Here is an 11,444-nt window from a genome sequence, read left to right as displayed (position 1 = left end):
TAAACATGCAAAAAAGGACAAAAGTCGGACTTTCAAAAATTCATAACTCACTTCCTGTTCATATTAGACGTTAAAATATCAAATTTTTCGCCATGCCCGATGAGACTGCCAAGTGTGGTGAATTTTTGTGCATGTTTCGGGGTCAAAAATGCAATCGAACAATCGGAAAAATAATAATAATAATAATTTCTACAAAAACAATAGGGACTTCGCAGCGGTCGCTGCTCAGGCCCTAATAATAATAATAATAATAATAATAATAAAAGTAATAATATTTTCTACAAAAACAATAGGGACCTCGCAGCCGTCGCAGCTCGGGCCCTAATAATAATTTCTACATAAACAATAGGGACCTCGCCGCGGTCGCTGCTCGGGCCCCAATAATAATTTCTACACAAAGTCCATTGTGGTGACCCGCCCCTTTTAAGTAAATTCAAAATGGCCGACTTCCTGTAAAACCTAGCTCATTGCTCCAAGAGACTTTTTTGTAGGTCTTGGTCTTATACATACAGTGAACCCTCGCTACTTCGCGGTTCACCTTTCGCGGGTTCAGTGCTTCGCGGGTATAAAAAATATTCGGGGGCATTGTAGTTTCGCCGAGCGGCACGACGGGCGCTGGAGCGGTTAGACGGCCGGCGTGCGCCGAAGAAGAGCGTGGGCGAAGAGGAGAGTGGACGAAGAAGAGCACGTTCCCCCGGACACGATCGGTGGCGACGTTTCGCGCGGTTCGGACCGTACCAGAGCTCCGGCCGGCGTGCGTGGCAGTTAAGCCGTAGAGGAGCACCTTCCCCGGGCACGGGCGGTGCCAAGCGGCCCCAAAGTTTAACCAAATGGAAGCTCCGGAGGAGGAGGGCATGCTCGCGTCACAGTAAGCCGAAGAGGAGCACCTTCCCCAGGCACGGGCGGTTCCAAGCGGCCCCTAAGTTTAACCAAATGGAAGCTCCGGAGGAGGAGGGCATGCTCGCGTCACAGTAAGCCGAAGAGTAGCACCTTCGCCGGGCACGGGCGGTTCCAAGCGGCCCCTAAGTTTAATCGAATGGAAGCTCCGGAGGAGGCGGGCATGCTCGCGTCACAGTAAGCCGAAGAGGAGCACCTTCCCCGGGCACGGGCGGTGCCAAGCGGCCCCTAAGTTTAACCGAATGGAAGCTCCGGGGGAGGAGGGCGGGCGTGTGTCACAGTTAAGCCGAATTGGAACACCTCTTCCGCCCGGGCACGAACGGAGCGCGAAGCTGTCAGTTATGAATGAATAAATGAATAAATAAATAAATAAATAAAGAATGCCACCTTTCATTTCACAGGGCACACCGGACGGCGTACCAGCAGGTAAAAGTCGGAGTAATTAAATAAATACAAAAAGAATGGCTGGGGAATAAAAAAATAATACGTTTTAATAATAATTTGTTTTTTTTGTTATAACATGAATTTCACTCTCTCTCTCTCTCCTCGTATATATATATATATATATATATATAAATATATATATATATATATATTTATATATTTATTATATATATTGTATTTTTTTTTAAGCATTTTTGAAGGTGCGCCGCTACTTCGCGGATTTTCAGTTTTTGCGGGTGGTCTCGGTCCCCATTATAATATAATAATAATAATATAATATTCCCTTTATTAGTCCCACAATGGGGAAATTTGAGATTCGAACCCAGGCCTCGTGGGGAGACTGGGTCCTGAACGCGGCGCCTTAGACCACTCGGCCATCCTGGCAGCCATAATAATACTAATATTCCCATTATTAGTCCCACAATGGGGAAATTCGAGATTCGAACCCAGGCCTCCTGGGGAGACTGGGTCCTGAACGCGGCGCCTTCGACCACTCGGCCATCCTGGCAGCCAAAGAAATCATGCGAGGCACATCAGGTGGGGATCGAACCCGCGCCGATAATACGTGCTTGCACTGCAATTCTTGTCATTGACCATTCGACCATTTTAACATTAACCGCGATAACCGAGGGTTCACTGTACTCCATAAAATTTACAAAAAGCGAGGTGAAACACTCAACCAGGGCTGCTTTTTTGAACATTTCTCGAGGGCCATGGCGAGCCATTTCAAAAAAGCTGCACAACTAACGTATAAAATATTGATAAATTTGCTCTGCCTGATGTGTGTGTAAAGTTTCACGAGTTGTCGTTCATATTTAGAACCTCATAATCAGCGTTGTTTTATTGCCGAACAGTGCAATGCCACTCCCACAACTTTTCACGAAAAAGGATGAATTACGTATTGTGACATCCTCATGGCCGAAACAGTCATCCGAGCATATATGAGGGCGACCTTGTTGAGTTGCACGGAGAAAAACATCCAAGAAAATAACTTGTATTAGCTTTTACCAGTTGGTGGCGCTACTACTACGATGAAAAATAAGTTGGTAGATGTCTTCAGGGCTGAAGTATCCTCAAATGTGTACAACTTCGAGAAGATAGGATCATCTGAGTCATGTTGCCGGAGCTTTTGTTGCCACAAAGTACAATCGGACTTTTCAGCACCGTAATAGCCACGCCTTTTGCCAAAACGTCACAAAATTCGGCAGAGAGTAAGATCATTGTCTTGAGTCTTTTCTGACTAATTTTCAGTCGGATTCGTCAAAAGGGCACCGTGCAGTACGTGAAAATTAAAATAAAAACACATTTTTGATTCCACTTGGCGGCGCTGTGTGTATAACAAAATAATAACATTAAGATGTCTTCAGGTCGGGACGTTTTATTTACAGGTGAAGGTTTGGATTTTTAGGAGCATGTGCAGGGGAGTTATTAAGCATTCATTTATTTGTATTAGGTTCATTTTGTCTTCTTATTATTGATATTTGACTGATTCATTATAAGCAGACAATTATGTTTTAGGTTAATTTTTTACCTGACATGTTTCGGCGAGTCTTTCGCCTTCTTCAGAGTGTCGCATGATGGTGTCTTGAGACCCGTCTTTATCAGCTGATGTTCCATGAGGGTGTGACTTACCTGTCAAAAAAATGACAAATCAGAGCAGTAAAAGAACAAGCACAACATGAAAATTACAAATCAGCAATCACTGACCACTGCAAAAGGGAAAACCACATCATGGACCGGGAGAAGGGCAGGGTCATCCGCACCGAAGAGAACAAACAACAGCGCTGGATCAGAGAGGCCATTGAGATCTGCAAGCGAGGCATAAAAACCATGAACAGAGACAAGGGAGCCTTCATCCTCTCTACCACCTGGAGCAGCATTTTGGCGGAGTGAACGGACAGCGGGGGGCGTGACTTGCCTTCATTCTTGTGACAGGTAAGTCACGCCCTCATGGAACATCAGCTGATAAAGACGGGCCACAAGACACCATCATGTGACACTCTGAAGAAGGCGAAAGACTTTCGTATTGTGACATCCTCATGGCCGAAACAGTCATCCGAGCATATATGAGGGCGACCTTGTTGAGTTGCACAGAGAAAAACATCCAAGAAAATAACTTGTATTAGCTTTTACCAGTTGGTGGCGCTACTACTACGATGAAAAATAAGTTGGTAGATGTCTTCAGGGCTGAAGTATCCTCAAATGTGTACAACTTCGAGAAGATAGGATCATCTGAGTCATGTTGCCGGAGCTTTTGTTGCCACAAAGTACAATCGGACTTTTCAGCACCGTAATAGCCACGCCTTTTGCCAAAACGTCACAAAATTCGGCAGAGAGTAAGATCATTGTCTTGAGTCTTTTCTGACTAATTTTCAGTCGGATTCGTTAAAAGGGCACCGTGCAGTACGTGAAAATTAAAATAAAAACACATTTTTGATTCCACTTGGCGGCGCTGTGTGTATAACAAAATAATAACATTAAGATGTCTTCAGGTCGGGACGTTTTATTTACAGGTGAAGGTTTGGATTTTTAGGAGCATGTGCAGGGGAGTTATTAAGCATTCATTTATTTGTATTAGGTTCATTTTGTCTTCTTATTATTGATATTTGACTGATTCATTAAAAGCAGACAATTATGTTTTAGGTTAATTTTTTACCTGACATGTTTCGGCGAGTCTTTCGCCTTCTTCAGAGTGTCGCATGATGGTGTCTTGAGACCCGTCCGTCTTTATCAGCTGATGTTCCATGAGGGTGTGACTTACCTGTCAAAAAAATGAAAAATCAGAGCAGTAAAAGAACAAGCACAACATGAACATTACAAATCAGCAATCACTGACCACTGCAAAAGGGAAAACCACATCATGGACCGGGAGAAGGGCAGGGTCATCCGCACCGAAGAGAACAAACAACAGCGCTGGATCAGAGAGGCCATTGAGATCTGCAAGCGAGGCATAAAAACCATGAACAGAGACAAGGGAGCCTTCATCCTCTCTACCACCTGGAGCAGCATCTTGGCGGAGTGAACGGACAGCGGGGGGTGTGACTTGCCTTCATTCTTGTGACAGGTAAGTCACGCCCTCATGGAACATCAGCTGATAAAGACAGGTCACAAGAGACCATCATGTGACACTCTGAAGAAGGCGAAAGACTTTCGTATTGTGACATGCTCAAGGCCTAAACACTCATCCGAGCAAATATAAGGTAGATTTTGTTAACCTGCCCGGAGAAAAACATCAACGAAAATAATTTGTATTTGTTTTAACCAGTTGGTGGCGCTACCACTGCGATCAAAAATAAGTTGGCAGCCGTCTTCAGGGCCTGAATATCCTCAAATGTGAAAAATTTCGAGAAGATGGATCATCTGAATCATTTTGCAGGAACTTTTGTTGCCACGGAGAATAATCAGACTCTGCGGCACCGTAATAGCCACGCCCTTCGAAGGAAAGTCACAAAAATAGGGATAGAGTAAGATCAATGTCTTGAGTCTTTTCTAGCCAATTTTCAATCGGATTCGTTAAAAGGGCACCGTGCAGTACGTCAAAATGTAAAAAATGATATTGATTGGCGCAAGGTGTATAACAGAATATAAACATATAGATGTCTTCAGGTACCGACTCTTTATGTACATGTGAAGTTTTGGATTTTTAGCAGCATGTGCAGGAGAGTTATTAAGCATTTTGTCCATTGCGGCGAAGGAAATCTTAAGTGAAAACTTTGAAGCCCCGCCCCCGTCATATCGTATTTCGGAAACAAAAGATTTTAGCCCCAGTGTTTGTCCCAGGTCTTAAGATGCTACAGACAGAATTTTAAGGCAATCAGATGAAGCCTTTAGGATCAGGGTGCAAAAGAATGACCCCTGTAAACATGCAAAAAAGGGCAAAAGTCGGACTTTCAAAAATTCATAACTCACTTCCTGTTCATATTAGACGTTAAAATATCAAATTTCTCGCCATGCCCGATGAGACTGCCAAGTTTGGTGAGTTTTTGTGCATGTTTCGGGGGTCAAAAATGCGATCGAACAATCGGAAAAATAATAATAATAATAATTTCTACAAAAACAATAGGGACTTCGCAGCGGTCGCTGCTCAGGCCCTAATAATAATAATAATAATAATAATAAAAGTAATAATATTTTCTACAAAAACAATAGGGACCTCGCCGCAGTCGCGGCTCGGGCCCCAATAATAATTTCTACACAAAGTCCATTGTGGTGACCCGCCCCCTTTTAAGTAAATTCAAAATGGCCAACTTCCTGTAAAACCTCTCATTGCTCCAAGAGACTTTTTTGTAGGTCTTGGTCTTATACATACAGTGAACCCTCGCTACTTCGCGGTTCACCTTTCGCGGGTTCAGTGCTTCGCGGGTATAAAAAATATTCGGGGGCATTGTAGTTTCGCCGAGCGGCACGACGGGCGCTGGAGCGGTTAGACGGCCGGCGTGCGCCGAAGAAGAGCGTGGGCGAAGAGGAGAGTGGACGAAGAAGAGCACGTTCCCCCGGACAGGATCGGTGACGACGTTTCGCGCGGTTCGGACCGTACCAGAGCTCCGGCCGGCGTGCGTGGCAGTTAAGCCGTAGAGGAGCACCTTCCCCGGGCACGGGCGGTGCCAAGCGGCCCCTAAGTTTAACCGAATGGAAGCTCCGGAGGAGGAGGGCATGCTCGCGTCACAGTAAGCCGAAGAGGAGCACCTTCCCCGGGCACGGGCGGTTCCAAGCGGCCCCTAAGTTTAACCGAATGGAAGCTCCGGAGGAGGAGGGCATGCTCGCGACACAGTAAGCCGAAGAGGAGCACCTTCCCCGGGCACGGGCGGTGCCAAGCGGCCCCTAAGTTTAACCGAATGGAAGCTCCGGGGGAGGAGGGTGGGCGTGTGTCACAGTTAAGCCGAATTGGAGCACCTCTTCCGCCCGGGCACGAGCGGAGCGCGAAGCTGTCAGTTATGAATGAATAAATGAATAAATAAATAAAGAATGGCACCTTTCATTTCACAGGGCACACCAGACGGCGTACCAGCAGGTAAAAGTCTGAGTAATTAAATAAATACAAAAAGAATGGCTGGGGAATAAAAAAATAATACGTTTTAATAATAATTTGGTTTTTTTGTTATAACATGAATTTCACTCTCTCTCTCTCTCCCCGTATATATATATATATATATATATATATATATATATATATTATATATATTGTATTTTTTTTTAAGCATTTTTGAAGGTGCGCCGCTACTTCGCGGATTTTCAGTTTTCGCGGGTGGTCTCGTTCCCCATTAACCGCGATAACCGAGGGTTCACTGTACTCCATAAAATTTACAAAAAGCGAGGTGAAACACTCAACCAGGGCTGTTTTTTTTAACATTTCTCGAGGGCCATGGCGAGCCATTTCAAAAAAGCTGCACAACTAACGTATAAAATATTGATAAATTTGCGCTGCCTGATGTGTGTGTAAAGTTTCACGAGTTGTCGTTCATATTTAGAACCTCATAATCAGCGTTGTTTTATTGCCGAACAGTGCAATGCCACTCCCACAACTTTTCACGAAAAAGGATGAATTTCGTATTGTGACATCCTCATGGCCGAAACAGTCATCCGAGCATATATGAGGGCGACCTTGTTGAGTTGCACGGAGAAAAACATCCAAAAAAATAACTTGTATTAGCTTTTACCAGTTGGTGGCGCTACTACTACGATGAAAAATAAGTTGGTGGATGTCTTCAGGGCTGAAGTATCCTCAAATGTGTACAACTTCGAGAAGATAGTATCATCTGAGTAATGTTGCCGGAGCTTTTGTTGCCACAGAGTACAATCGGACTTTTCAGCACCGTAATAGCCACGCCTTTTGCCAAAACGTCACAAAATTCGGCAGAGAGTAAGTGAGTCTTTTCTGACTAATTTTCAGTCGGATTCGTCAAAAGGGCACCGTGCAGTACGTGAAAATTAAAATAAAAACAAATTTTTGATTCCACTTGGCGGCACTGTGTGTATAACAAAATAATAACATTAAGATGTCTTCAGGTCGGGACGTTTTATTTACAGGTGAAGGTTTGGATTTTTAGGAGCATGTGCAGGGGAGTTATTAAGCATTCATTTATTTGTATTAGGTTCATTTTGTCTTATTATTGATATTTGACTGATTCATTAAAAGCAGACAATTATGTTTTAGGTTAATTTTTTACCTGACATGTTTCGGCGAGTCTTTCGCCTTCTTCAGAGTGTCGCATGATGGTGTCTTGAGACCCGTCTTTATCAGCTGATGTTCCATGAGGGTGTGACTTACCTGTCAAAAAAATTAAAAAATCAGAGCAGTAAAAGAACAAGCACAACATGAACATTACAAATCAGCAATCACTGACCACTGCAAAAGGGAAAAGCACATCATGGACTGGGAGAAGGGCAGGGTCATCCGCACCGGAGAGAACAAACTACAGCGCTGGATCAAAGAAGCAATTGAGATCTGCAAGCGAGGCATAAAAACCATGAACAGAGACAAGGGAGACTTCATCCTCTCTACCACCTGGAGCAGCATCTTGGCGGAGTGAACGGACAGCGGGGGGCGTGACTTGCCTTCATTCTTGTGACAGGTAAGGCACGCCTTCATGGAACATCAGCTGATAAAGACTGGTCACAAGACACCATCACAGGGTTCGAAGTTAACTTTAAAAACTGCTTCCCCATAGGGCAAGTGCCACTAAAATTTGCCTTGCCCGAGTGGCCAAATTACTTGCCCAACTTGGGCAAGTGACAATTTTTTTTCTCTTGCCCTGAGTGACTTTTTGTATGACAAAGTGTCTAATTACAAATTGCATGAATTTTTTGTTCGGACAGTTCCCGCCTAGAAAGAATTAAAAATACGTTACAATCATAAGTGTTGCTTATATAAAAATGTATCATGTATTAACACATTAATTAGGTGTCTGCTGACCCAGGATTATGTTATTAAGATAAGATGTCCTTTATTAGTCCCACAATGGGGAAATTTGAGGTGTTACAGCAGCAAAGATATAGAGAAAAGGCTCAATAGTGAGCCACGCTGCTGTAAACAGGCAGCCACTCGCGCGGCGCCGGAACCGGTTGTTATGTAACCCCCGATTACTTAAAGATAGTGTTAGTTTGATATTTAATAAATTGGACCAGACTCTAGATTCTCGAAGGCTACAATAGTGATAATTGATAGGTGTGTGAATGAAATAGCTGGAGGCAGAAATGAGCAACAACAATAACTGTATTAACATGGAAAACAAAACAATTATTTACAAATTCACAGCCGGCATCATATACATAAAATAAATCACAAATCCCAAAAATTAGAAATAATAATCCCAAAGTCCTACTGAGCTCAGTAATATTTTGTTTAAGTCAGTCAATGTTCTTTCCGGTAGTCTTGGGGAAAAAAGTCTTGTCGTGGTGGTAATTAGGTGTGTTACCACGTGATGTTCACAAAGAAGTTGGTGAAGACTGTGGTTCCTTTATCGCAGATGTGGTTCTGGGCTCAGGCTCGCCATCTCCATCAAAGGAGAATCCATTCAGTTTCGGATCTTGGTTTAATGCCAAGACAAAAAACCCAGCCTGCATAACAATAATGAAATTATTGTATGCAGCTAATAAGTCTATTATCAGTTTCCAGTATCATCAGTCGCTATAGCTCTATAGTTTTCAATTATCATAAATACTGCATCTAAATATCACATTTATAACAGTTATTAATTTACATGCATGTTTTCCAAATTGTCATTGTAACACATGAAATGAACTCATGAGCTAACAATAAACACATTTCTCAATATGTCCAATTTCTCAATAACCATGTTTTATGGTTTACATATCAATCACTTCAATAAAGAAATAATTGTATAACAAACATAACTGAGTCAATTCAACATTTCACTTTTAACACATATTACATCAAAATGAGCAGTTATACATTTGTTTGTCAACATAAACCTTGCTTTAGAAAGACCTTAAAACAAGTAAAATCAACTCTTTCACTGTAAACAAGCAGTACATTTCCACTCGCGATTAGCATTAGCTTAACGTTAGCTTAGCGTTAGCCTCACATAAACGTTTTTACGACAGTCCATAGCAAGTGCATGGCGACTCACCAATACGACGTTCAAGTACGAACACGGTCGAATTGTCACAGACCCTCAGTTCTCACTGGTATCCACACTTGAGATAAAACATTTCCCAATTAACATTTTATTATTGGTCACATTTATATCAACTTCAATAAGTATTTCACTCACCGAACGGCACATTAGCATTAGATATCGTCACGCAACCTTTCAGTAGGGTGTCCAGGCGTAAAAGAACGATATACACAGCTAATCTCGAGATAGCATCTCGAGAAGGCGGGACAACTTGACTTTGACGAATCAGAAAGTCATAATCAGATGAATGACACTCCAAACAGGAAATCAAGTAGACGAGAGATATACACTTCCTCTTAACACAATAAATGTTTTTTCAAAATAAAATGGTGTTTTCTCTACTGGGTTACATTATGTTATGTTATATATCAAAGAGAATGTGGAATGACACTGAACGATGGAAGGTGGAAGCATGTGGAAAGATCGTGAATGACATTGAATGATTTGGAATGACACTGAAAGATTTTGAATAATACTGAATGACACTGAATGAAGTAAAACTCTCTGGGAACGGGCCAATTCAAGATAGCTGCCGCACTGTGGGGGAGGCTTTGGTACCAAATTTGGAAAGAGACCCAAACGGTTGGGTCCATTTTATATCAGTGTGGGGGTGAAACGTTGGTCTTGGCGGAGCTGTCTGAATATTGGAGAAGTGAGAAGACAAAGTAAAACAGAACAATTAAAATCACTCTTCAAATACATATTGTTTGGTAAGCAGAGCATGATTTACAGCTCACCATTTTATTGCATGCACCAAGCATGTTATACATTTTTCTGTCCACGGGATGGCGTAGTCAAGAAAAATGAAGCATCTCGAAGCCCATTCGTGTGTGAAGTATTTCCCTGCAGGGCTTGGCTGCTTTATGGGGCTTCATTTTGCCATCACTAGTTTTAGATAGTTTTAATTTTTGAAAGAGCATTTTCATTTTACAGTGAACCCTCGCTACTTCGCGGTTCACCTTTCGCGGGTTCAGTGCTTCGCGGGTCTAAAAAATATTCGGGGGCATTGTAGTTTCGCCGAGCGGCACGACGGGGCGCTGGAGCTGTTAGACGGCCGGCATGCGCCGAAGAAGAGCGTGGGCGAAGAGGAGAGTGGACGAAGAAGAGCACGTTCCCCCGGGCACGATTTGGGGCGACGTTTCGCGCGGTTCGGACCGTACCAGAGCTCCGGCCAGCGTGCGTGGCAGTTAAGCCGAAGAGGAACAACTTCCGCCCGGGCACTAGCGGGGCGACATTTCGCTCTGTTCGGGAGCGTACGAGAGCTCCGGAGGAGGCCGGCCGGCGTGCGTGGCAGTTAAGCCGAAGAGGAGCACCTTCCCCGGGCACGGGCGGTGTCAAGCGGCCCCTAAGTTTAACCGAATGGAAGCTCCGGAGGAGGAGGGCATGCTCGCGTCACAGTTAAGCCGAAGAGAAGCACCTTCCCCGGGCACGGGCGGTGCCAAGCGGCCCTTAAGTTTAACCGAATGGAAGCTCCGGGGGAGGAGGGCGGGCGTGTGTCACAGTTAAGCCGAATAGGAGCACCTTCCCCGGGCACGGGCGGGGCGAAATGAAACCGAGTTCAATCGAACGGAGACACGCTTCGGGGGAGCAGGTCCGGCGTGCATGACAATTAAGCCGAAGAGGAGCACCTCTTCCGCCCGAGCACGAGCGGAGCGCGAGGCTGTCAGTTATGAATGAATAAATGAATAAAAAAAATAAATGAAGAATGCCACCTTTCATTTCACAGGGCACACCGGACGGCGTACCAGCAGGTAAAGGTCGAAGCAATTAAAAAAATACAAAAAGAAGTAATTGAATAAATACAAAAATAATGGCTGGGAAATAAAAAAATAATAAGTTTTAATAATATTTTTTTTTTTTGTTATAGCATGAATTTCACTCTCTCTCTCTCTACCCGTGTATATATATATATATATATATATATTTATTAATTTTTTTTTTTTAAACATTTTTGAAGGTGCACCA

The 11,444-nt window shown here is 43.5% G+C and overlaps 1 long non-coding RNA gene across 2 annotated transcripts; it reads right to left on the bottom strand.

Moving 5' to 3' along the window:
- Positions 1-8,536: 8,536 nt before the first annotated feature.
- LOC148314962 (uncharacterized) lies at positions 8,537-9,810 on the bottom strand. 2 transcript variants are annotated; one of them, XR_015841378.1, is made up of 3 exons: positions 9,576-9,810; positions 9,432-9,498; positions 8,537-8,898 (listed from the first exon to the last, which is right to left on the bottom strand). It is a non-coding gene; the product is annotated as an uncharacterized LOC148314962 (long non-coding RNA). The 2 variants fall into 2 exon arrangements; XR_015841377.1 differs by having other exon boundaries at positions 9,432-9,810.
- Between the last annotated feature and the right edge of the window lie 1,634 nt (positions 9,811-11,444).

This window comes from Idiotropiscis lumnitzeri, unplaced genomic scaffold (assembly GCF_059441095.1).
Source record: "Idiotropiscis lumnitzeri isolate Australia: NSW breed Sydney's pygmy pipehorse unplaced genomic scaffold, RoL_Ilum_1.0 HiC_scaffold_175, whole genome shotgun sequence".
NCBI lineage: Eukaryota > Metazoa > Chordata > Actinopteri > Syngnathiformes > Syngnathidae > Idiotropiscis > Idiotropiscis lumnitzeri.
The sequence above is the reverse complement of the archived record's forward strand: the minus strand, read 5'-3'. Positions and strand labels throughout refer to the sequence as shown.